This window comes from Passer domesticus, chromosome 3, assembly GCF_036417665.1.
Source record: "Passer domesticus isolate bPasDom1 chromosome 3, bPasDom1.hap1, whole genome shotgun sequence".
Classification (NCBI taxonomy): Eukaryota; Metazoa; Chordata; class Aves; order Passeriformes; family Passeridae; genus Passer; species Passer domesticus.
The window spans coordinates 62951010-62967205 of NC_087476.1; the positions used below are offsets into that span (position 1 = coordinate 62951010).

At 34.3% G+C, this 16196-nt stretch overlaps 1 long non-coding RNA gene across 2 annotated transcripts; it reads right to left on the minus strand.

Annotated features, from left to right (window-relative positions):
* Positions 1 to 3294: 3294 nt before the first annotated feature.
* LOC135298118 (uncharacterized) lies at positions 3295 to 15309 on the minus strand. Of its 2 annotated transcripts, XR_010360098.1 has the most exons (6): positions 14954 to 15309; positions 14665 to 14784; positions 13000 to 13065; positions 11676 to 11753; positions 9084 to 9155; positions 3295 to 3820 (listed from the first exon to the last, which is right to left on the minus strand). It is a non-coding gene; the product is annotated as an uncharacterized LOC135298118 (long non-coding RNA). The 2 variants fall into 2 exon arrangements; XR_010360097.1 differs by lacking the exons at positions 3295 to 3820; positions 9084 to 9155 and adding an exon at positions 9906 to 10167.
* Between the last annotated feature and the right edge of the window lie 887 nt (positions 15310 to 16196).

Below are 16196 nucleotides of genomic sequence, written 5' to 3' on the forward strand. Positions count from 1 at the left end.
AAAGATATAAGAATTCTTTTTTAGCTAGAAAAATGTCAGCTCACATGCTGCATCTCCCTTATGTGACTAAATATTGAAAGCTGTTTGTTTCTTCTTTGTGGCAGCTAACCCAAAGTTTGGTCTTCTTTGTTCAAAAAGATAGGTTATTACATACTTCCAGCAAAGCAGAAGAGAAAACAAAAATTGTTTCTCTTTCAGCTCACTAATTTAGTCAGGACTTTTTCAGGCTCCTTTTCTTTGGTTTTGGTTTTGGATTATTTTTTAGATATTTTTTTAAGTACTCCAACTTCCATATAAAAAAATTGGTATGAATTATAAGCAGCAAATACGTAGCTACAGCTTTATACCATTGTGGCTATTAAATCTTGTTTTGGTAAGGGAATAATTCAGAACCAAGTTTGGTGAAACACTTGCCTTTATGCTGCTCGGATGTCCTCACTGTGGACTGAGGCAAACATCCATTAGTTTTTGTTCCAGGCTCTGTGGACTCTCCTCTGCATTCCTTTCCCCTATATTTCCCAGATCTGAGAATAATTAGCAATGCTCACTGGTGATAGCATGCTGCAGCAACCTAACAGTGATATCTTGCCAACACCAGCTGTGCTTCAGTATTTATTTATTAAGATCACATTATTTACACAGGACCAAGTTGCTGAGACTGCAAAGAGATGAATACAGTTACAGCAGCTGAATTTCAGCTTGACTTTTCAAAGGAAATAACACCCATACTGGGTAACACTTATCTCTAAGAAGAAGGGACGCAAGCCTTTAATTCCAGTCTCAAATTTTATGTTTTGTTCGGTCTTGAGTTTAGTTTACAGGGGTTAGAAGGGAACCCTGTACTGCAGGGTGTAGTGGACAATTCTTTTTGCACTGGATTAAAACAGCTGAGTGCAGAGACACTGGCTATGCAGGAAAAGGATACATCTGTGAGGCAGGCATCCTCTTTGCATTGCTAAGGCCAAGTCAGAGGCTGGCTTTGTAAATCATCATACACTTGAATTTTCACATCTGCTTGTCAGAACTGTTGAGCAACATGAAAACAAATGTCAGCAAGTCTGCTGCTTTCTAGTTAATCTAGATAGGAAAAAAAAAAAAAACATTAGGCAGCCTTATGATTTAATGTGTGTGTTCTTTACAGTAGAGTGAATGCCAGAAATTCAAAAGGCTAGACCCTTTAAATTAAAGATTTAATTTTAAAAAAATTAAAAGGGCTGCTGAAGGGCTACAGAAGTTCACACTAGAAGACACTGTACATGTGGAAGATTACTAGCTGCTTTCCCCTTTTTTGTTAAGAAAACTGTGTACATTTTCTGTTCCTCTATCCCCCTTTAATTATTACTGCATATGAAACAGTAGTGATTTCTAACCTGAAATAAAAACAAATGTCACTGAAACGTGAGCCTAAAATGACTGTTTAAGTATTCAGAGAACACTTTGCTAAACCCTTCATGATATACATGGCCTAGGTCCTTAAGTGATTTCAAAAGTAATATCTTACAAGAAAAAAAGTGAAGCCAGGAAAAAATGTTACTGCCTGCTTACCAAGGGAAGGGGAACTGAGGATGACCCCAGCACAGATTGCAACCAGTGGGGCACAAGATCTGATCAAGGCAGGCAGAGCCAGGTGCTGGGAAGAGTCCATGAACTGTAACCCATGAACCAGGGCCAGGGAGCCTGGTGAGGAAGAGCAGGAGACAGGGCTGGAGACATGACCACATCGTACATTCCAGACCCATCCAAGAGATGGAGCAAGAGCTGGAGGCCCTTCAACATATCTGAGGCAGGAATTGGAGGTCCTGGGCTGAGCTGAAATGGGCCTCCTGGGCCTATGAGAAACCTGGAGGGGCTTATCAGGGCCATTCAGATCTATTGGTGCTCTCAGGGCTGCAGCACAGAGCCATCCTGAAATATGTCATTCGGCTGAAAAGCAGTCACGGAAAGAAGCATTTAAAAACTTGAGGATGATGAACATTTACATAACAGTGTCTCACACCAGAATTGCAGTCTTCTCATCACCTCACTGAAATAACGTGTATGAAGGCAAAATTTATTTTTAAAAAAATAATGCACTAAGAGATAATAAATGCATAAATAAAAGCATAATTTGACTCTTTTGCTTTCACCTTTTCTAATTTTTTGGTGCTGAGTCATACAGCCTGAAAGATTTACAAAAATTATGTGAGATTTGCATGGCATACATTGCAAGAAGTCAAAACTCTGTGGACAGTGTTTCTTGTGTCACCTCCAGTCATCAATGGTTCATCTTTGTGCAAGTATATTACATGCATATTTAAAGCTTCTCAGGATATATAATTTTTCCAAAGTGGGCAGCTTCTCTGATTTTAATCAGACTTGAGTGATTAGCATTCTTGAAAATATGTGTGAGAAATATTCTTAAGTATGGTTCACCTGACCTCTCCAGCTATGTTAAGGATGATGTTATTTTTTATGAGCCGTGAATACAGAATCATTGACTGCTTGTAGGTAGCTATAAAATCTGGAGTACATGATCAAAAGCAGTTATCTTTAGTAGCTGTTTTCTGGTCCGCATAAAATAAATTGACCTTGTAGCCCTTTTTCATTAGAGAGCATCAATACCACAATAAACATTGCTAGGGAATGTCAAGCACTATTCAGTCTGATAGCAGCCTCAATATTGAGGCCAAATGATGGCATGAAATGCTGCCCCATCTCCTGCCCCACAGGCAGCAAATATTCTGATACCAGGGTCAGATGGAATGCAAATGCTTTCTGTTGTGAGAGTGTTCACATACCCATTTTTTTTACTAAGCTTTTTTATGAACAGTTATAAAAATGCTAATTTTAAAAGAAAATCTAGAGCCTTTTGAGCCTCTCAATTCACCCCTTGCTGTCTGGATACCTGTGCAAGGCAACACTCCCAAATTTGGCACTAAAATTGTCTTGGTTTCAAGCTGGTTTACTGAGGTTGCTCCCTATCTTGGGATTTAAAATTTTTGAGCAATCTATTTCTTAATATGTATATAGGTATAATGTAGTTAACAATTCTAAAATATAAAATATAAAATAATATATATTTGGTGTTTCCCACACCAAATAACAATATTCTGTTGCTGTATGCACATCTAATCCAGTGTCCTAACCAAGGCTAGATTGTTAAAAGCAACTAACCACACAGCAGTACCTTGAGGCTTACATAAAATAATTTAGGATATTTATCTAATTCTTTTCCTTACTGGGTCTTGGTTTTATAAGTGTCTTATTGCAGATGTCAGAAATAAAGAACTTGTTCCAACCATCATGCATGTCATTTTCCAGTTTGGGAAAAGAGCAGGGCCTCCTCATTCCTGTTCAGGATCCAGCACCATTTAAAATATTCCTGGAGTATTTAAAATAGCCTACAAAGAGCAAGAGGGCACAACACAGGTCTGTGGGAGGATCCCCACCTTCTGAAGCAGCAGGTGGAGGCTTTATGTCCTAATCCAGGGTTTCTAAAGACCCTAGACCCTATTCTTAAGTAGCTGAAGTAAGACTTAGCTCAAGATCAGGACATCTCAGCGTAGCTGTCTCCATACAAGGGAGGCAGTCCTGGCTGTTCATTTAGTTTGCAATTGACTGGCTCACTGTGGGATCTGAGCTGATCAGCTCTCCTTGACTCTGAGAGGAATTAAAACAGGCTTGCACTGGCAGACATCTACCTTACATGCATTCATAGAAGACAGGCAGTCATTTACCTCCATGTGAATCCTTTTGACCAGATCTGAATCCCAATTTAGGTATCATGATGTCTGTGATTCCCCCTTTATATGAACAGGAGGAAACCATCTCGATACAGCCACTGCCTCAAGAAGTGGGAAGAAAGCAGATTTAAAGAGGAAATAAGTTACCAAATGTTTTTTACAGTAGATTACAAAACTTTAAAGTAACTAATACACCCTATTTTGTCTGTTTCCACATGTATATTATTCAGTGTTGAATGAACAATGTGCATCTCTTTGAATTATCATAAAGCAGCTTTTAAACTATTCATAACAAATATTTAAATTCAAAAAATTATTGCTGCTTCTGAGTGTATGTATTATCCTCTTGTATACATATTGCTGTTTTTTACGTATATATAAATAATTTCATTTAAATGATACTCTTTTTTGGCATATGCATAAAAGCACACTATTTTACAAAATTATCTTTAAAAAATGTTGTGTAAGGAATAATGTATGAATATGTGACTGAGAAAAAATTCTTAATTTTAATTTCAAAGGAACATACGTACATGTCCACAAATTTATTTCAGAAAAATAAAAGAATTCTCTAGCTATTATGAGTTAATAAAATATGGAGTGAAAGTCATTATGTGACCCTATCTTTAGTGTATTTTTGTGCCTTTCATGATTGTGTATACATTACCTTAAAGACAAAAATACATGAGATTTTTAAATTTAATTGAAATAAGTAAATATCAACCTAACATGAAATCATTCCTTCTTTTAGCAAGAATCCAGCAATGAATAGCTGCAATGTCATAAAGGCTGCAGGATGTTAATTAACCCTCAGGCAAAATTTTCCTTTTTGACATTGAGGAGGTCATAAAATCACTCAAATATTTTCTTAATTAAAAGTCATATGCAAAACATCTGTCTTGGTACATGTTTACTTCTGCAATATTGTGCTCATGTTGGATGATTCTCTTGAAGACCTTGTAAAGATTAATAAGGACAAAACAGAGGGAAAGGGTGTTAAAGAAACAAAAAGACTTATTTAGAAACAGCATTGGAAGTTGACATAATTTAAAGGTAGAAGACATTTAAAGAACATCTTACAAAAAATCTGAGAAAATAATTCCCAGCATGTTTGAGAATTTTTTCAATTAATAACATATTTTTAGTGCAGCTATTCAAACTGTTATTTGATAATATTTACACTGTCTTTCTAAGGACATTGGCATTGGAGACATCAGATGCTGATTTTTTTAAAGAGTGGAAATGTAGCATAACTAAAGCTACAATGACAGCTACAAACACTCAGTGACATAATTTCCAAGAGATTATATTTTTGTTCTGCTGTCACATAGTGAAACAATATGTCATTGTTACTAGAATAGGACTAAACTGACTGTATTTCAAACTGGCAAATCAATTTTCATAGCATTTTAACCAATGGGCTTTCAAATGAACAGCAATTAATAGTGAAATAAATGAATGCTGGCTGCAAGAAGGTTTTCTGTTTCACTGAAAGCTATACAAATGGGATTGACTTGAAAATCAGAAGTGAAGGTTTAGGGATTAAATCATATAAACTGTAGGGTTTTTCCCTTTTTTCTTTCCTTCTTCTTATAAATTGTAAATAGTTATTGTTCCACCTATGCTTGTATTCATGCAAAAGTGAAAATAAAAGACAATCTTTGGCATTTTTAAAAACCCAATAAGAAATATTATTCCTTAAACAATCAGTAGCAATGATCTCCTGTCAGTGCTGGAAATTACATTAGATGAAGAGAAAAAAGAAAAATAAAAACCACCAAACATGGTGAGAAATAAGAGCAAAGGTGAGTCTATGTAATGGAGCACTTATTTTCAGTCATATAAAAAGTAAGCCTCAAGCCTTGTGAACATAGCAGACTTTTCCTTTGACTGAGTAAGCATGGAACCACTTTGAAAGCACAGTACTTTTGTTGTACTTTGACTATATTAAATTGATGCAGTTTATGTTTTTCACACACAAAAGCTGTGATTACAGGATAGGTAAATACTTAGCCATTAAATAAAATTTCTTATTTCAGAAGAATATTCGAATTAGATAACATGGAAAAAAAAATTGGATAACTTTTAATCTAATCATACATTTTACTTCTGCAGGTGATTTAAGCTTATTAAAACAATAACAATATATGTGTTAATTGAGAAATCACTTTGTGTGTTTCTGTAAGTGTATACAAAATTAGAAAAGTTGAGAAAATAGGCGCTAAAACTAAACAAATAACTAATATACCTTTATGAGATTGAAAAAGAAAATCCAACAAGCACTTAGCAGACATTAGGTGGAATACTGACTGAAAATTAATTCAGGATTTTTCATGGTCTCTAGTGTGGTCAGGGCAAATGATTGTTCAGCAAACTGTTGTAATATTCATATTTTAAAATATGGCTAACAATAAGCTGAAATGCTATTTTTTCCAGCAGTGTATCTTAATAAACTCTGAAATAATAAGCATTAAAATAGCTTTAAAAGCTTATTTTATATAAGATAATAAGTAATTTACAGATTCAAAACCAAGCAAATATAACTTACTTTGCTATCAAAATTCCCATAGTGTGCCATCAACAAATTTTACACACTTCTACAGTACTGTGGGATTAAGAATCATCAGTATTAGGAAACAATCACTCTCCACACTATGTCTCCATATCAAATGCCCTTATTTATCTATTTGCTCATGTATACAGTGTATTTAAAGATTAAAATCAGCAGTAGGGAATTTTTCTATAAAGAGCTATTTTTCATTATTGCTCTAGGGCTGAATGCAATTTTTTCAACAGTAAGAAAGAATAAATATGAAAAGTAAAAATAAGTATGCTTTTTAACTGTGGGACCTCTATCATTTTACAGGTAAAAATCAATCTCGGTAGGCCAAATTTTTGATCTATTTTATGCGTGTCTGACACATATGCATACTTTATGGTTGCTTAACAAGTCAAATAAAAAAGAACCAATCAAGTCTGAGGCTAAATAACCAGGCCTAAGTGAGCTTAAATAAGATAGACTAATTTAAGTGCTGCATTGGCACTTAAATGTTTCCTTAGCTACTGATGCACTGAAACGTGGAGTGGGCTGTGGGTTTCGGTCTGTTCACATCTTGGTTAATGCTCCAGCCACTCACCATTACTGTGAGCATTACTGCCAGCTCTTCCATCCCCAAATTATCCTTTTGATGGCTACCCTTTGAAAAGAGCAGCTGCCACAAGATGCAATGAGTGTTCTGCCTGCTGGTGCTATTGCTATATTCTTAGTGGTTTTGGAAAAAAATAGGTTTTCCCTCCATTTTCCCTTTGATAGGTTTGACCCCCTATCAAAGATCAATCTGCCACTTGTGCATCTGACACCCATGTTTCTCATGTTTTAAAGGATATTTTTCTATCTATCAGAACTTAAAGTTGAGAAAGATATTTCCACAGAATGCGCATGGAAGCAGATCCAGATATCCCATCAACAGATCAACAATTGTTAACAGACACTCTGAGAGAAAGAGGAGAAGGAAGTAGGAAGTCTCAAATGGAAACTGAGAGGGGTTACTTTTAGTGGTTACTGAATAAAATCTGCAGTTTTACTGATTGATTACAGCTCAAAATAATTACAGATCCATAAAAGTTTGCCTAGAGTTGAGCAGAAGTTCTGTCCTTATAGAGAGAAAACATGAGCAGTTTTAACCCAGTGCACGTACTTCATAAATTAAGTATTGAAAATATCCCAACTTGGACAATACAAATATCTTATATATGTACTGGTATTTGTTACCCAATTACATAAGTCACAACATATTCCCTTTAGAGCTTGGATAAAGGAACAGAAATATTTTGGGTCTTAAATACCTTAAATTACTATAAAAATGTGTTTATGTCTGTCTAATACTCTTCCAATATTCATTGTAACTTTTCAGTCATTACATTTTGATGCCTTCTATCAGCTTAACAATATTATTAGCCTCTTTACTTGAAGTTAATGCTCTGCAGAGCATAATAAGTTATTGTTTAAATATCTGATAATGGTAAAATATGGGCAACATACAAAGAGAAACATGAACTTCAATATAAGGTTCAATGAAATCTGTACTAATGGCAATGTATTAAAGACTTAGATATTTAGGTGGTTTTTTTTACAAATTTTACTTTTTTGTTATATGAAAACTTAGTTGCCCAAAAGGCAATGGATGTTCACAGCAAATAAGAACAATTGTCTATTAACCATGGCTCTTCATCTTATTCTTCCACCTCCAAGACAAAAAAAAAATCTAATTTACAGAAATCTTAAAGCTAGATTTAGTAAAAGATTAATGCAGAAAGTAAAATAAAAGATAAATGCAGAAATCAGTGCTTTTCAACTCATAAGTGTAAAGACATAGCAAGTATTATTTAATAGTTTCTCCACTGGTAATATATAAAAAATATAATAGTTCATGGAACACACAAAGAGAAAGTTGGGATTGAGTTCTACTGAACTGAAAGGTTAGATTCAGTTAACATAAACCAAATTTATTTCATTTAAAACAGCCTATTAGGATTAATCAGATCTTTGCTTCCTAGGAGCTGCCTCTGAGGCAGGGGTTGATCAGCCCCAAGACACCTCTTCACAGCTAATAGCTGCTTCAGAGTTGTGAAATGGAAGTTAAAATCTTGTGAATTTCACTGTAAATCCAAGCATTGAACAAAACAGGGACAGCCCATGGCATGGGTCAAGCAGTGTGGAGTCTAATCTGTCTGTGGGTGTCCACAGGGTGAGAGGGAAAACCTTTGTTTAAGCACAGAAAAATCAAATGTGTTTTCTGAAATAAAAACGAACTAGACAATACTGACACAAGGTTTTATTTGGTACCTAAACAAAAGGAACTGAAGACAGAGGAAGGATGGGTTTGTGAGGGATGAGAAAGCCCTGAAAAGCTGAATCCTTTATCTCCTTTAGATTTTTCCCATGGTGACAAATAAACACTGAACATTGTTGGTTTTTTTTCCCCCAGGTGTACTCTAGTTGTGCACTTCTTACTTTGCCAATCTCCAGTTTGAAAAGCAGCCCAAATAATGTCTACCAATAAATGGTCTACCTCCTGATAGACTGTGTAGATACTTCTTTTAGATTTAGCTATCTAAATTCCTTTGAAATAAATTAAAAGAAAAATGGAAGAATTGGCTGAACCAACTCCCTTTTCATTAAATAAATAAAACACTACCCCCATTCCAAGGAGTGCTGCAAAGACATTGGGTGAGTCATAAAGTGTATAAGTGTATTAAATATTTCACCAGGGTTTGTTTTTTTTTAAACATTCAAAAAACAAACCCCCACATTTTGTTTTATCTAGGAAAACTTGGCCTTCGACAAGAGTAAGCACATACCCAGAACAGCTGCAAGGTCAGGGATCCAGCCAGGTCTGCAGCCACTTGGACCATCTTTACCACCAGGCAACACTGGAAATTTTTTAGAGAAGGTGCCAGATCAGAGTTTGCAGAGAAACTAATTCATGCAAGTGCATTCCCAGTTTTACTTTGAACAATTTGAACATTTACTTTGAGTATCTGAGGGAAACCTGTCCTTCTCCAAACTCTACCTGAGAATGCCATTTAAAAATTTTTTTAAAGATTAACTTATCCCCTCTCTCATCTTCAGACTTCACAGAGATAAGACGAACTACAAAGTATTTTGCAAATTATTTTTGCAGTAATTACTTCTACAAACCATTTTATAAATAAAAGCAGCTTGAATGGCAGCTTATTTTATATATGAAGCCAGATTTCAAATTTTGATTTGCTCCTGAAGTCTCCTCTGCCTCAGGTTTTGATCTTCTTATAATCTCAATAGTCTCTGTCAGAGCAGCATGAACTTTAGCTGTTGCTAAAAATAAAGTATATAAAAAACTGTTTCAGCTGACAATACTCAAGATTCCCTGTATTCCTAGAACAAAGTGTATGAGTGCACTGGGGACCACTTAAAGGTCATTTTTTCAGTATCAGATAATGTTAGAACTAAGAAAATAAACTGAATGTTCTTGGCTGAAACAAGTCAGACAATTTTCCAGACAACAGTATAAGCCATTAAAATTTAGTTCTGGCACATGATCATTCAAAAGAGTAATGACTTTCACCAAAAGTTAGATGATTTAATTGCCTAAGCTACATAATAACATTGTAAGCCTCAGTGCACTTTTCCCTTTATAGTATTTTATCCTTTGTGTTGAATTCCACTATATTTTCAGCTGTATCACAATGGTTTAGGCAACAGGGCTTCACTAACCGGACTAAGAGTGAAATCTAACCTAATTTTGTGTTCTGATATAATAGGCTTAGAGGCTGATCCTGAAAAGACTAATGCCTGTCTTAACTTTCTGTGCTGCAACCAGCTCCATTGGCATCAATGAAACACCTCGCCGAGTACAATGAGTGTACACATCCATTAATCCTTGCAGAACGAGAGGCTTGGACTCTGTGTGAATGAAACAGGATAGCACTGTGGGCTATAAAGCAATGGGCTATAAAGGAGAAGACTATGAAATGGCAAGTACAGGTGTAGGATTCTTCTGAATATTTATCTGAATTTTTTGAAGTTGAATTTTAATTATTTTGTACCTGCAAAAGCTATATTTTTCCTCACATGAGGTCACAGAGAAATATGGGATTTTGAATATTTTTTCTCTAAAACCCAATCCCCCTTTTTTAAAGAATGTAATGCAAGATTACAGTAAATTAAAATATTCCTCCAGCGTTATTTGCATTTTTTGCTGAAGTATGAATACTTTATACATAAATAAATTATATTTTGGAATACAGCAACATTACTCTGGCTAGAAGCTTTTTTGGATAGTTTTTCATTGTCTGTTATTTCCAACTCAGACTACATGCAAATCAAGATAAAGCAGTCATCCTGAGAAGTTCCTGTACTTCTCTTAGGTTGGAAATCAACAAATACGTTTGCACCTTAACTTAACCCTAAATTCAATAAGGAATTGGAGGTTGACCAAGCCTTAAGGCTTTCTTTCCAGAGAAATCTTGTCACTTATGAGGATTTGGAAGTGGTGAATTTGTCACTTATATGGAACACACTTTTCTCTGAGTCATGACATCACAGAATTTAATTTCAGAAAGTGAAGAACATAGTTGGTTCCACTCTGTTCCAGACTGAGACTGAGAAATGTCATCTCCCTTAAATGGTGTTCCAAGACCTATTGTTTGTGCACAACTGTCCTACACAAACTCTTTTCCTGTAGATTCCATTCAAGCAGCTTTTCCAGTGATTACTTGTATTATCTGAGAGATTGTCTTTCTAGTTCTTGAAACAATAGACTATCTATGGATTATCACAGAAAGTAAACTTAATTATATCAGATTAGTACAAAGCAAAGGCTATTTTGAAGACATTCATTACTGGGGAGATGACAAGTGGGTCAACTTGATCTTTGGTTAATATATATAAACACAGAACATGTGATTTCAAACTACCAGAGATTTAAATAAGGAAAAATAATTGAAGGGTGAAATGATGAATTTAATATAACTGACAAATATTTACTACTACACCCAGCTATGCTTGTATTTGACTTTTTGCTTTGAGCTTCCATGAGGCTAATAAAGTTTGTAGAGCTCAGCACAGTTCATATTTATTTTATGGATACAGCACAACAGAACATATCATCTCTAACCTGGCTGAAAATACACATCAAAGAAGCAAAATTCCACATCAGTTTCTGAAACTAAGACAAGGAGAGAATGAGGCATATGAACTCTACAGAAAGAAAGAAGCTTACAAGGCAAAAAATTGCATTTTCCTAAAGAATTTCTTTTATAGGACTAAGTTAAAGAGAAGAAATCTGAGAAAGAAAACTGTAATGAGCAGCTCTGACTGAATAGGAAAATTGAGTGCCAGGCTTGTGCTATGACCAAGTGGTCATTTCAGAAGTCTCTTCTGTCTTTTTTCTTCCCAAGGAAAGAACATACCAGCACGACAACATTCAGTTACTGAAGAAAATTCCTAATGCAGGATTCTCAATAGCATCCTTCCATGCTTTGAATAGTCTGCATTGTAAGGAAAAGAGGAATTGTCATTATTAATATGTGATCTGGAGTGCTGATGCATATTTTCATCTTGTTTCAGTACATTCTTACCTGCATCAAATGGAATTCTAACAGTAATGTTCATAACACCACACGAATAGAAAGTAAATTAGAGGAATAATATAACTGCACTTAAATATTTATTTAAAATGTTTATCCTTATCTTTCACACATAGAATGCTAGGGCTGAGCTGAAAACGGATCTTAGTAGGAACTAAAGAGTCCAGCTGAATATGTTGCACTCAGATTATGTTAAATGTTAGATTTCTGACATTAAATATATAACATGGGAGAGATACTGTTGGTGTTCTTGTATTTTTTAGTTTCCTCTGCTGTCATTGTTCACACTGTATTTACATTTTGTTTATATTAAAAAGCAAGTGAAATGCTTTCTTTCCCCTTCACAATATTATTAGCCTTAATGTTTATAAAGATAATAAAAATATCTTGCAGGAATATCTCTTATGAGTGGGTAAATGATAGCTCATTTTATTGCCTATCTAATAAAACAGTTCTATTCTAAAAGCTGTGAAATCCTAGGAAAGGGTGCCTGGACAGTCTTGATGCTCAAACTTTTCAGACTGCTGTTCAAATACCAAATATTTTTAGCTGTCCTCTTTTAAAGAAATCTTGTAACCACTCCACAAATGCCACTTTTAATGACTCTGCTAAAATCTCAAGTAAGCTCTCCATCATAGCCAAGGTTCCTGTAATACACAACCTTTCTGATAACCATGACATACAAATTGCCTGCAGAAGGAAATCAGAAGAGTATATCTTGAATTCAGCTCATATGTCAAAAGCTTAAAGATGATTTCTGACCACAGTGTTATACGAATGGGTTTGGACTGTTGGTAAACGACAGCTATTGGAGGGATAAAAGCACCAGCTTGGAAAATGAGAACTTTAAATTTCATCTAATGGAGCCTATTTCTGAGTAGTTACACACCATGAAGTTTTGATTTTGCTATTTAAAAACCTTAAGATGAAAAGGACAGAAGGAGAAGGGTTAGTGTTGAAACAGCAAGATTCTCTTTTGAGGTAATACAGAAACATGGCAGAAACAGGAACCCTATAGATTACTTGCAAAGGATTTCTATGAAATTGTGAACGTGGTGATACCCTCAGTAAAATATTCTGAATGCAGACTACAGAGCACTGAAAAATTTAATACATTTGTAAATATTTAAAAGACTGAATTGCTTACCAGAAGTGGAAAGCAGCAGTATGGAGCCCCACACAACAGGTTGCACAGCAATCATACACATACCCACTAATAATATTGCAAATGGAAGAGGAAAAAGCATAAAGCAATGACTTTGAAGAAAATCAAGATTCATTTAAGAGTTTAAAAAAGTCTGTTGAAGTTATATATTACAACTTTCTAATTTCTTCCTCATAAAGATATTTCCTGAAATAATTTCTCTTTTAAATTGAACTACAAGCTTATGTATTTTTTTAAAAAAGTTAATATTCCTCTCAGCCTCCATATAAATATTTTTCGTGATGGGAATAATCTGTCTCAGGCCAGGACAAGTTCTTTTAGTGGTTAATTATTTTCACTTCAGAAAATATTTTCCTGGCTTCTTGATCTTGAACACACCTAGCTTCTGTTTCCAGCACCCAGGATCTTGTTATACCATTGTTTTTCTTTACTTAATTTACTAATAATTATTTTTTATTTTGCTAAAATTATTCTTTAGCATTTTTTATTCATAAAATAAATACTATTTTTTTCACCAAAAGATTTTCTGGTTTTTTGCATAGGTATATTTCATGGTGCTTTCCTAAATATTATCCGATATTTCAGTATGTTTCCATTATAAATATACGGCAGACACACAGAAATCCAGGAGTATTTGGTGCCATTATCAAGGTCAGAAGGAATATAGTCTCTCTTGTTCTACTGTCATCTTTATATAAATCAGGATTATATTTGTTTTTTTGGCTGCATTACAATACTATCACATTTTCAGATATCATTTCCTGGAATAAAGTTCTTTTTCTTGCAGAAGCATGTATTACATCTTTTTTTACAAATATAATTTCTTAGACATTAATAAAATTTGTGGGATTAACAGGGTAACAAATTGACCTGAACCACAACTATTGGCAGCTTCTCCCATGATTCCATTGGTTGCACCTGTATTGACATTAGTTTGATATTCTTTTCCTACCTTTGCTAAATAAAAGTTAGAGCACAGGGTCATGTATCACTTGATTATAGCTCTCTGCTTATAATTATACTTACCTTTAATAAATTTGCTCACTAATATTAATATTTTTTAAAGTTAATTTTTAATTAGTGATTCGTGCTGTATTGAAAAAAAAAGGTAAAATATAAGGAAGGTAAAACCAAAATTTTATGTAGAAAGACACGAGAATGTACTAGCTTCTCAAAGTGTCCTTTGATTTTTACACCAAAGTCCTTCTAGAAACGTGGCAGCCAATATAACTTTCAGTTGACAACAATGGAATCTTTGCACTATTCGCCCAGTAAATAGAAATAAATTGTATATTTTCATATTTTAAATGAATACAGTGGGATTGTTGTAAAAATGGAAATATTACATTATTAATGGAATATAAAAATATATCATATAAAAAATATGATCCACAGTTTAAGGTCCTGTGAATTCTTTTTTTTTTCCTTTTTAAGCTTTTTAAAAGACATTTTAAAAAATAGTTAAGAAATTATTTCCAGAAATTCTGAAAAAACCTCTGACAATTAGGAAAGAGAGGAATTCCCCATTAGAACTATTTGTCTGATTTATCTGTTCATACATATCTTTCTTTTTGTTTTTGTTTTTGTAATATTTTTTGCAGAGAGAAATAGAGAAATCATTAAGAAATTTAAATAATCCTAACTTACAGCATAATGAGTAAATCGATGTTATTTGCCTGCATTCAGTCATAGCTATCCATTTAGTACTGATTTACCACCATACTACTTTTAATATTAGCCTCCAGCTTTCACAGATATCTGAATGTCCTGGCCAAAAAAATCAAAAAATCCTTGAGAAATACCTGTTACATTTCTGCAAATATGCTGCAGGAATAATGTAACAGGCAAACATAGATCAATGGATTTAATGAATCATGGATATGAATGTTTAGGCCATTAAATGATGGCATATACAGCAAATACATATTGTACATACTGTGTATATAGTGCAAATACATATTTGAAGTTTTCAGGAATCCCAAGTAGAGAAAAAAACATTTTCAGAAAATGTGTATCTTGGTGCTAAATATCAAGTCAGTGGATGACTTCTGAGATTGGTACAGAATACATTTACAAATAGAAGCATCATGGATCAAATCAACTTTTCTAACTGGTCACAGAGTACTTGTGCTGCTGCTTCTTATGAAATGCTGGAGCACTACCATCCCCCAAGTTACAACTACAACAACAGAACTCACTGTTTCCATAGAAACCACGGAATTTCAAATGAGGGGGGAAAGTAGGCTGCATTGTAACTCTGCCCCTTCTTACATGCAGCAAAAATAATAAGCAGACATTCAGGATGAAGAAAATTCTTGATTTCTCCTTCCATTTTTGGGAAGTCATAGCATGCATGAATGTCTGTCAAAAGAGCATCCCAAACAAAAAGCAAATAAAAGCTGATGATGCCATGCTCTGTTATATGCATCTTATGTATGGATTTTCAGCAGGCATCTATAATTTCATATTTGAATAAGTACCACAGAATTCATAGACCAATTCCAGCATAGCAACCCTAAAAAAGAAAATTAATAGGCTAATTTGCAGGAAGAACATTTTTTGTTACTGTGAAGAACCAAAAGTAATAAGAAACTAAATATTGCATTCTGTTGCAGTTTTTAAAAGACATGTTTCTGACCTTCTTCTGCTAATTAGGAAACCAAACCAGTGCCAATCTGCAATTACCTTTTCTGAAGTTCCAGAGCTGGGTTTTTAGTAATGTGTGCAGCATTGCACATTCCCATAGATAATAGGATCTCTTTGGTAAGAGGCCTCAGACATTTATTTGTGTCTTTAAATTAGTCCAATTAACAGTTTCAATGTTTTATACCAATAAATACATAGTTTTAGTTCAACAACTGAGTATATACTCCCAGATATTTGGACCTTTAAAACATGCAGATCAGGAGTTAGAAGAAAAAATGCTATGTGCTTTTTGCCCCTTCTCTGGAACTTCTAACTCTTGTCAGCATCATCCTCCACAATAAATTAATATTAATATGCAAAAGCACAAAGCTGTAGTGTTTAAATAATTTCATGAAACTATTCACATGCTTTAAATCCTTAACAGCATCTCAAGCCACCTATAGACTGACCTATTAGACCACTGAACTGTTCAATTACTGTGATTACTGGTATTACTAGACTTAGTATCCGTGTCTTCTGCCAACAGCAGAGAA